The 11144-nt window shown below is 37.3% G+C and overlaps 1 long non-coding RNA gene across 1 annotated transcript; it reads right to left on the bottom strand.

Moving 5' to 3' along the window:
* Positions 1-8611: 8611 nt before the first annotated feature.
* Positions 8612-9308, bottom strand: LOC147626666 (uncharacterized). Its single transcript, XR_015268683.1, has 3 exons — positions 9266-9308; positions 8999-9180; positions 8612-8838 (listed from the first exon to the last, which is right to left on the bottom strand). It is a non-coding gene; the product is annotated as an uncharacterized LOC147626666 (long non-coding RNA).
* Between the last annotated feature and the right edge of the window lie 1836 nt (positions 9309-11144).

Below are 11144 nucleotides of genomic sequence, written 5' to 3'. Positions count from 1 at the left end.
AAAAATGACTTCGATATTTTTCACATTCTAGTGTATTTTCATGTAAAACTTCCCTCCCAAATATATATATTGAAAAAAGTATTTTTAAATGTCATTTTCAAACCATAACTCCCAAATATATATCAATTCAAAAAGTCTATTTTTTAATGTCTTTAAGGATGCAAGTTGCATTATCATTCCTACTAAGAGTTTAATTTTCGGCCATAAGGGTGCCCAAAAATTTAACTTTTTTAAAAAATTTATTTTTTTTATCAAAACAACTCTCCTTATATATATATATATGTGTGTGTGTGTGTGTGTGTATATATATATATATATATGGTATATATATATATATATATATATATATATATATGTATATATATATACCCAAAAAAGTGAATTTCTTATGTCATTTCTTAGTAGTCATAACTTCCTTAGAATCTTCACTCTTGTCATATATCTTCCTACCTTCTATGCTATCTAATGATTACAAGATGCATTCTAATATTTTATATCCCAATATAGAAGGGCGTTTTTTGGACCAGCAAGGTCAATCAACCAGATCCATGCCCGACTTCAGAAAACAACTCTTACTCCTTGTTCCAATATCTTCCCCGAGCTATTGGCTTAAATGGACTGACAAAGTCTAGACCCCACTTTTGGAATGGCTCTAGGAGTAATATTGGGTTATGATGCATTCTGTTTGCATCATTTGGTTGCTCTAGCCTCTAACACATTTGCACTCCTTTGTGCAAACTTGTGTGCATCCTTTAATGTAGTCAGCCACCCACCAGAGTCCTGCCTGGAACACTTTTCGTCCCGTGACTTCTCTAGAAAAGTGCCCTCCATGTCTTCCTTGGTGCGCCTTGGTCTTGACACCGACGCTGACACTTTTGGCGATCCTACTAGGGAGTGCTACACTAAGATGGGGAGTAGGAAGGTAAGAGGTTAGTTTTACACAAGAATTATGAATAGAGAAGCTAGTGGGTACACTAAGAAGGGGAGTAGGAAGGTAAGAGGTTAGTTTTACACAAGAATTCTGAATAGAGAAGCTAGTTGGGTAGATATGGAAAACAAGTGTGCACCTCCTCATGTCAAGAATGTTCATGAGGGAGCCTTAATAGTATAATGGGAAGTGCATGGAGAAGTGAAAAAGGATCCGGAGTGAGTCTGTGTAACAGAACTAACAAGAATCCGAACTGAGGATCAAGACATGGATCCAGATTCATCATCAAGAATTCGTATAGAGGATCAAGACATCTAGATTCAGCTTGATCATTAAGAATCTCAATAGAGGATCAAGACATCTGGATCCGGCTTTATCATCAAGAATCTGAATGGAGGATCTGACTTCATCATCAAGAATCCAAACAGAGGATCAAGACATCTGGATCTGACTTCATCGTCGAGAATCCGGATGGAGGATCAAGACATCCATATCGAGCTTCATCATCATCAAGAATCCAGACGAAGGATCAAGACATATGGATCCGGCTTCATCATCAAGAAGCTAGACCAAAGATCAAGACATCCAGATCCGGATTTTCATCAACAATCCAAATGGAGGATCAATACATCAGAATCCAGCTTCATCATCAACAATCCAAATGGAGGATCAAGAAATCTGAATCTGGCTTCATCATCAAGAATCTAGATCGAGGATCAAGACATCTGGATCTGGCTTCATCATCAAGAATCCGAATGGAGGATCAAGACATCCGGAATCAACTTCATTATTAAGAATCCGGATATAGGATCAAGACATCCATGTCTAGCTTCATCATCAAGAATTTCCATCAAGAATTCCAATGGAGGATCAAGACATATGGATCCGGCTTCATCGTCAAGAATCTAGACCAAGGATCAAGACATCCGACCAGATCCAGTTTTATCATCAAAAATCCGGACGGAGGTTTGAGACATTTGGATCCAATGTCATCGTCAAGAACCTAGATGAAGGGTGAAAAGAAATGAGGTCTAGAGGAAGCCCATGCAAGGTCTCGACGATGATCGAGTAACTTGTAAGTCCTAAAATGAGGCATGAGGTCCAAAGGAAGAGTCTTGCACTAAGGATACTACCAAGATGCGTGTAAGACCCAGTGAGAAGGCGTGAGGTATGGAGGAAGCCGAGTTTAAGATCCCTACAGAGTCGCCTATAAGTCCCAAGGAATAAAGAGGCATGAAAGTGGAGGAGAAATCTCAGTGAGATACCTACCGAGACACCCGTACCCAGTGAGAAGGCATGAGGTCTAGAGGAAAAGCTCAGTGGGGTCCCTACCAAGTTCCTTGTTGTAAAGGAAAAAGAACAAACAAAATATAAACCAAAATGGAAATATTACTAAAGCATAAGAAAATGATGTAATGATTTCTATAATGAAATTACTTGTTGTGTGTTGTAATTTTAGGACCCAAGGGAGGACTCGCCTTGTGGACTTCCAGAGATGAATCTGACTTCCTAGACACATGGAGAAGAAGCAGGTGGTGATATCGACATAGACTACCGGTAGCACACTTGAGTGCCCATGGACAAGATTATCCATTAGCACATACTTGTGGACTCTTCATTAGATTGGTGGAAATCATCTTCCTACCATCTCCTTGGTCTACCATCATTTTTGTGGTTCTACATGATATATTGTATAACTTGAAATGGCCTGCATTGTGCCTTATGGCAGCCACTTATTCATAGATTTTCATGATGTACTTGCATTGATAGGAGATAGTACACTCCCAACTAAACAAAGGGGAAGATAGGTGTTGTGACAGGTGTGTACACCCCCTAGCATTTTGGCATTAGCTTGGGTATGAACATCCCCTAGCATTAGTAGCATTAGATTTGGCTAATGAGTTGTGTGATTTGGTTATTACAAGATGTCATATTAAGAAGTGGTTACAAGAGGGCTAATGGTGGGAATTTAGGATCTTGTGGAGGTTATGAGAGCCCAATAGTCACATGGTGGCTCAATAGTGACATGAGTAGCCCAGTAGTCACATGGGTATCCCAAGAGTCACATGGTTGGATGGTTATATAAATCCCCTCTTGTATACAAATCGGACATGATTATTGTATGTACATGATTCTTGGACACACAATATGTGATACATGGATATGGAATACACTATGATACTATGTTGTTATGCTTGTATAGTTATCTTCTATCTTTTATCTTGTTCTTGATTCATGTCTCCTACTCCATGCTCATGTGTACATGTGTACTCCATGGCTATGTGTGTAAGAGCATGTGTTTTCTACCATGTTAGCAAGGCTATGCTAACATTGGGCGGCTGCAGCTTTACAATAATCATGACCTTGCCCAGATCTACTACTAGCTCTTCTGCAGATACTATAAGCCCTAAGAGGGATCTACTCGTTTACAGCAGCAAAGGCACACTTGGTTGGATTAAGGCTCAGTGTGGCTTTCCTACACTTCTTGGCAAGTCACATCGTGAGGTGTGTTATGTGGCCTTATTTCTTTTCAAACACATTGAAAACATCCACGAGGATCCTCATGAAGGTGGTTAGCTATTCATAGAATATTTCTTGAACCATCCTTTGGAATGTGGCTACTGGAGCATTCTTCAGCCCAAAAGTCATTATATTAAAGGCAAAAAGCCCCCTACTCTGTGATGAAGGCTCTTTTTTCTTTATCCTCCGAGGGCATCCGTACTTGGTTTTGTACCCATTAAACCCATCCAGGAAGGAATATGTCTCATGCCCACTACGACATCTAGCAGGGAATCTATGAATCATACCAAGAATGGATCCAATGCATTCAGCTTTTGCAGTAGTCAATTGAAGAGCGATTCTCTCTACCGTGCAATATAGTGCTCATAGAGTACTACCGATCAACAAAGAAACTCAATGTCAATCCGAGGACTCGACCCGATTAGTGCATGAAGGCTTATCCCTTGCGGGAGAGCTCACATACACGAACCACCACTTGACGATTCAACCATTCAACACCTCAATCAATCTCTCAATCCCTTAAACCCACTACACTAATCAAGAGAACAATCTTAGCTTTCCCTAATGCCAGCAAACCCATAAGCGTGCATCTACTAACCCACAAGCTTAAGCAAGCATAGAATGTAACATTCACAAACCCACAAGCTCATAGAGAGAGTCTATCCATGAATAACTCATTGCCAATGAAGTGGGCAAGAGCTTGCATCAATGGAGACTACACACACACACACTACAAGCATGCATACACAAGAGAAAGAAAGAAGCATTCAACTAATCATAGAGAGAGTCTATCCATGAATAACTCATTGCCAATGAAGTGGGCAAGAGCTTGCATCAATGGAGACTACACACACACACTACAAGCATGCATACACAAGAGAAAGAAAGAAGCATTCAACTAATCATAGATTAATCTACTTCAATGATGCTAAAACAAATTAAGAGAAAGAAGTGGAGCTATACTCATTGGAGCTTGATGCTCATTAGAGTACAATAGAGAGAGTTAAAGAGTTGCCATATCTTGAGAGCTCAAGAGCTTCACTCAATAGCTTATGAGAATGGCCAAAAACGTCCTCTTTCTTTAGCTAACATCTCTTTTATAGAGATGTCACTAACCCTAGACCTCTTTCACACATGAGCAGACAACCCCATAAGTGAGCCTTGCTTAATACACTTAGAACTCTCATTTAGAACCCACATTGGCCTAAAACAATTTACATTGCACTTCGGCACAAAAATATGGAAAAATTACTATGAAGATGATAGGGAACATGCATCTTGCCACTTCTATTTGTTCTCCCATGATTATTCAAACTAGTATGACTCTTCTCGAGTCAACCATTCGGATTTGAAAAGGATTTCGATACATGTCCGTGATACCTAGCTTTTTGGCCAGGCTACCTGATATTATGTTCACTCTTGATTCTCCATCCAGAGTGACCCTCGCCCACTATCTTTGCCCTCTAATCTTAATGGTCACTTCTAAAACCAACGTGTCATAGTCCTAGATTGTTTTCCTATTCTTGCATTCTGCTATCGGATTTTCTGGTTCCTACAAAGGCATTTGCACTGGTTTCTCATTTGGTACTATGGCATGAAGCATCTTACATTTTGTCTAGTGTGATGTTCAATTTCATCTTGCTAAGATCCTCCCACAGGTCATATTCCTTCATGGAGTTGCTTCTTTTTTCCTTGTCAATGGGCATACCTTGGCCTCTATACGTTCTTCCTGCTTTCTCCTTTGCTTCCCTTCCCTTTTCATGAATTTCCCTTATCAATTTTCCTATCCGGATTCCTTTTGGATTTCCTTCCGTTTCCTTTCTCACGACACCTCCGCTTCTCTGGATTGTAATTAGCTCCAGTTGGCACTTTAGAATCCTTTCTTTGGATGCTCTACCATTGCACACCAACTTCTTTCTTGCTTACGATTTCTTCCCTTTTCTTGAGTAGGTTTATCATGTCTGCGGATTCTCCTTAGAATTCTCTCCCAGTAGGAGTATGCTTTACTGCATTGTCCGCACCATTCCTTGTGCACTCTGCACCAACTTGATGATTTTCTCATGTACTCGCTTTTGCTCTGCCCATTGTTTTGGCTTCTGTTTCTATTCTAGCTCAAAATTTCTTGCACGTTCATGTCTTGATAAGCCCTTGTGATCTTGTCAACAGCCATTACCTCCAATGGATTTTCTTGTTCTTTGCCTGCCCCATGGTCTACTTTTACCATGTTTACATCTGCATAATCAACTTCTGTTGGGTTCACCTCCCTTTGCAACTTTCTTATAGTTCCTCTTGATGTAGCTGTACACATGGTTCACTTTTACCATGTTTACAGTTACATTAGCTTATGTTGCGTTCACCTCCCTTTGTGACCTAGGCTCTTGTAGTTCCTCCTGATGACACTGAAATATGGGGCAATTTTTTCTATGCCCTAGACCGTTGCAGTAGAAGAAAGCTCCCCTTGACCCAAATCTTCCACCTCCTCTTACAGTCTATTGATTTTAGTTCCTATTGGGAGATCTAGTTCATGGGGCTGGGGCTTGCTACTGACTTTTACTCTCAGATTTCTATTCCGAGTATTGTAGAAACACTCTCTACGGTGTGATTGTTCCTTCCGTTGATACTGCATATCTGTTGTGCGTGTTCTTCAACTGGCACTCCTCCTTGATGTGACCTTGATTATTACACCTTGTGCACCATACGTCTGGTCGTTTGAGTCTGGATCTTGTGTGTCCTCTTGTAATCTTGGCTAGGGCGGGCCTTTAGTTCTTCTTGAACATTTATTGCCTACTTCCTACCTTTCTTTTTTTAGGACTTTCCCTCTTCGACATCTGACTCCTAGAGCTGGACTCTGATTCTGAGGTGTCTTCTCTGGGATCCAAATCAAAACTTTCTTCCTCCTTGTTCTTCCTTTTGTCCTTCTTCTTCTCCTTGCAGTCTTTTCTTGTTTGCTTCAAGTGGTTGCTCCCACCACCACTTGTTCGAAAAGGTGAGGGCATCCAAGTCATCTGAGGCCACTACTATTTGGAGGTTTTTGCTCAGTCCTCTCACGAAACACTGGCTTAGCACGACTAAAGCAGGTTGGTTGCGCTGATCTGGGTGCATTAGTGATGTGTTTCTATAATACAATTCCAATTAGGATAAGATAGGGTGGTCTAGATCAACCATCCAAGGACCTGCATAAACTTGTTAACACAGTGATTAATCACTAGAATTCTACAAAACATGAATAAAAGATTGAATGAAACATAGAACATGCACATGAATGGAATTAACATAATTGATACTTCCTTTCTCTTCTCTTCACAATAGCAAGATCCATAATGCTTTGATACCATGTTGGGCATACATAAACACGAAGAGATAGGGATAGAGTGACTTAGAGAGAGAGAGAGAGAAGAAGGAAGAGTGTTACACCATATACGCTCCCAAAAGACTAGTTCATATTAATTATGAGTTTGTATATATAGGTGAGATCTAAGTCAAGTTAGGGTGTAATATATATAGCTCCAACAAGAAATACTCAAGTAAGCCCCTTTGACCACTTAGTAGTCAAACGAATTGACAAAGAGAGCTTGGGCAAGATACTTTTTAGACTTTTATCAATACTTTTTTTCCAACATCAAGGAAGAAGTTTCTATATTTTTTCTCTACTCGCAAATGTATATTCACCAATAGATTCTAACTCATAGATGTTGAGCTATGAATTCATCAAATGTTAGAGAATCTTAGGGTACTAAAATATTTCATATTCTATGGGAATCTTTTCCATATCCAACTATAGTTGTGAATGGGGAGACACATTATGCATCCCAACATATCTATGATTAAATCACTCAATTCATCCATAAGTGTAGGATTCATTGTTGTGGTAAGTGTCATACAATATTTTTACTAATTCCTCAAAAATCTATGCCTTGGATCTTACCAAATAGATTCTCGAGTTTGTCTTCAGGATAAACAATCTCCGAGAAAGTACTGTAAATCAGTGTGCAGCCTTGTTCTCAAAATATAATAAAAAGTGAATATTATCTGTTGCACACACACACACATATACATACATACATACATACATACATACATATATATATACATATACACACATATACATACATACATACATACATACATATATATATATATATATATATATATATAGAGAGAGAGAGAGAGAGAGAGAGAGAGAGAAAGATTATATAATAGTCCACCATATACATAATCTCTAATAACTTTCTTCCCATATTTATAAAATTAAGATTTTTTGAATCTTTTATTTCACTACTTGGATAAGAATAAAATTTTACTATGGACCCTATTTTTTTATGTGCTTTCAAGATTTAAATTATTATAAACACCTCATGTGAACAAAAGGCTCATGACAAAATACCCAAAGAAGAGAGAATTATTACGGATGTTAACTCTTCTAGGTTGTTTTTTAAGACTTGTATTCCACCTAATGTACTCTTTTGCAAAGTCCACGTAGGTTGCTCTTACTTAGGTCCTACACTCAACCATGTTATGAATGTAACATCTACTTTCTTCTCACTTGTGTGTTATTTCAATTTTTCCACAATCATGTGGATTGCATAACATCTTAATTGTCATTATGTAGATGCATGTCTCCCATGGTTAAATAAGTTTTTATCTTTATATTAAGGAAGTGATATAACTTTAGTATACTTTGGACTTCACACACCATCAAGGCCAAACAAAACGCATGACATAAATAATAGCTACATGAAACCACCACCACTCAACTTGCTTTAGTATTGTGTGTAATCATGGAATCAAAGGCAAGTAGCATTACAAAGATCCAGTATATATAGGTGATAAACAAGAATATGTAACTTAATCCATTTATATCAATTAAGACTCATCCAAAGAAAATTCCAAATTTATGCAAACAAAACAAAGATGAAATATTTAGTGTCTACCCTTGAATCCCTTTATTATTGACAAAACAACGATGCAATATTTAGTGTCTACCCTTGAATCCATTTATTATTAACAAAGCAACGATGCAATATTTAGTCTCTACCCTTGAATCCCTCTATTATTAACAATATCATTTGATTAAGGCTTTCCTAGAATTCTCTCAATGTCCTTGCATAAGGTATGATAAAGAAGAGGTTAGAAAAAAAGTAGCTATATTTTATCTTACTCGCTAATTAATATGTGGGAACATGGAATCACCAAAATAATCCATCACATCAAATAGAGGTAGTTAAAAAAGCTTTAATAAGAGTAGTCACATACTAGAAGAATATCCTTCAAGAAGAATATTCTAGTCCATATCTACACATTTTGGATGCTTTCTGTAGCTTGGATGGCATTACATCTATGAGAGGGATAGCGTGTCGTATTACTCCACATTGGATGGAAACAACTCCAACCTAGGACCACGGAAATAATGGTGAAATGTTAGAAACATGGTTCATTAGCTTTTTTGACTTGTGAGCATGGAAATAATGGAGATGTTTAGAAACATGGCTCATTACTATATTAGATTTTATTAATTGAAGTCTTCAAAATACAAGTAGAAGACATACGTACCCAAGATATAGAGAAGTCACATTATCTTCTTGGGTTGATTTTGGAGATTCTTGGGTTGATTTAGCAACTACTATTTCTATAGAGTGGGTGGAGGATAAGTTGTCACTTGAACACTCTTGGATTGTATGAGTGCTCAAACCCAATAAGGGAACATTGTCCCTTACAGAAATAGCCTTGGAAAGCTACATATGTCAATAGAACCTTCATGAGATCACCTAAGTTTCTTCATCACACAACTTTGTCAAACAGTGAACCATAACTTCTCACCTCTAGTTTGAGAAGATTGTTTTCTTCTTGAAGAAGGGCTTCCTATAATCAAAAATTCAAAAACAAAAATGCAACACACTACACAAATTACTTTCAAGATTTTTAACAAAATCCACATCTTTACTTAATTTCAAGATCTTCAACAAATTCCACATGATGTTGAAGCTCTCACAACCAACCACATTGACTCACCCACTCATGTCACTCAAGTCACACATTCAAATCATGTTCATTATGGGGAATTCTTAGAATCCCATGCACTTTCCTAAAATCTCATCCACTTCATACCTCTAATGCATGCCTAGTAGTGCGCTCACTGTCTTGCCACAATAGTTTGGTATTGGGAACATTAAAAGTATCATAGGTACCATTTTCTCATGTAGATAAAGCAAAATAGAAATGAAATACACAAACTTATTTGAGACAACAGCTAGTGAGGGTATGGTAATTCCTACTCAAAAAATTATGGTGCATATAGAGTTTTTAGTGGGTATGCGATGGTACATCAGTCTTATAGTATGCTAACTCCTCATAAGGTAGTAATTGGTTGTTGTCATGATCCTAGCCACTTTGCAAGGTAATGCCTTAGGTGGGTATCAAACTACTCTAAGAACTACGAGAGATAAGCTAATGACAAGTGTTTCTATGTTCATGTCTATGGGCGACATTCTAAGGGCATGCTAGTCCTTAACTTTAAACATGATATAAATACTCAAAGTTGTTTTACAACACTAGATTATTAGGGCCCCTATATGATACAATATAGAGTAAGTCATTCCTAAACATGTTGTAAAATCAAATGAAGCCTAAGAACCAAGAACCTTAGAGCACCTAGAAGCTATACTCTTGCATGAATTATTCTTAAAATGATTGTAATCAAAGACCAAGGATGTTTTTTTTATAATTATTGACAATATATTGGTTTTTAAAAAAACTAGCTTTAAGTCCAAGATCCCCTCATAGTTGCCATTTTTCACCACCCACGGTAGGCACCTTTTATTCTCTTAAAGGCGATGTCATTGAGGAAAACATTATCAGGTTTGAACTAAGGACCTCCTAGTCTTAGGCATATACCTTCACAACTTGGGCTATCACCTAATTGACCACATACTATTCTTTTAGAAAAAATATTTACTTGAATGATGCTTGGTGAAAAATATGGCTTGGAAAATAGGTCTATAAGGAAAGTCTATAAATCTGGATAACATGGATCTCTTACAGATTCCCCCTAAAAGAAATTAAGATGGATACAACTTAATATAAGTTTTTTATATTTTATATTTTCGACACTCATGCCACATGAGAAAAGAATATTCATCTTTATGGCTATATGTACAAATAAGAAGTCTCTCACTAAAAAGAGACATCTAAAAAGAATATGCAACACAATTCATCTTAATGGCTATATGTATAAAATAGAAGACTCTCACTAAAAAGAGACATCTTACTAAGATGTCTATTTCTAAGAATGTAACATAGTTGGACCTAAGGTTATTTTGGAAATTTTTTATATAATATTTTTAAATACTATTTATTTCACTCATGATAAATTTATAGTCCCTAAAAAAATCATCTTTTAACCCATTTCATTCCCTCAATGGCATATGTTACACAAGATGGTCAAGTGTTATTTACCATGCAATATTCAAGTTAGAAGAATATTGAAAGAAAGAAGCTTTTAGATTAGCCTTGGATTAACCTAATTAGACTTGGATTAGCCTAGATTAGGATGATGAGATTAGGTTTAGAGAAAGAAGAGAGCAATTGTCTTGTATTATGTTGGTTATCAAAAGGTACCTCAAATATGGCCTATTTAGCATATATACATGACCACCCTTTTCACACTATCATAACTGTTGTCCCCATGGGAATGGTCCAT

This window comes from Cibotium barometz, chromosome 22 (genome assembly GCF_041138505.1).
Source record: "Cibotium barometz isolate CiBa-2024 chromosome 22, ASM4113850v1, whole genome shotgun sequence".
In the NCBI taxonomy this organism is placed as follows: Eukaryota; Viridiplantae; Streptophyta; class Polypodiopsida; order Cyatheales; family Cibotiaceae; genus Cibotium; species Cibotium barometz.
The sequence above is the reverse complement of the archived record's forward strand: the minus strand, read 5'-3'. Positions and strand labels throughout refer to the sequence as shown.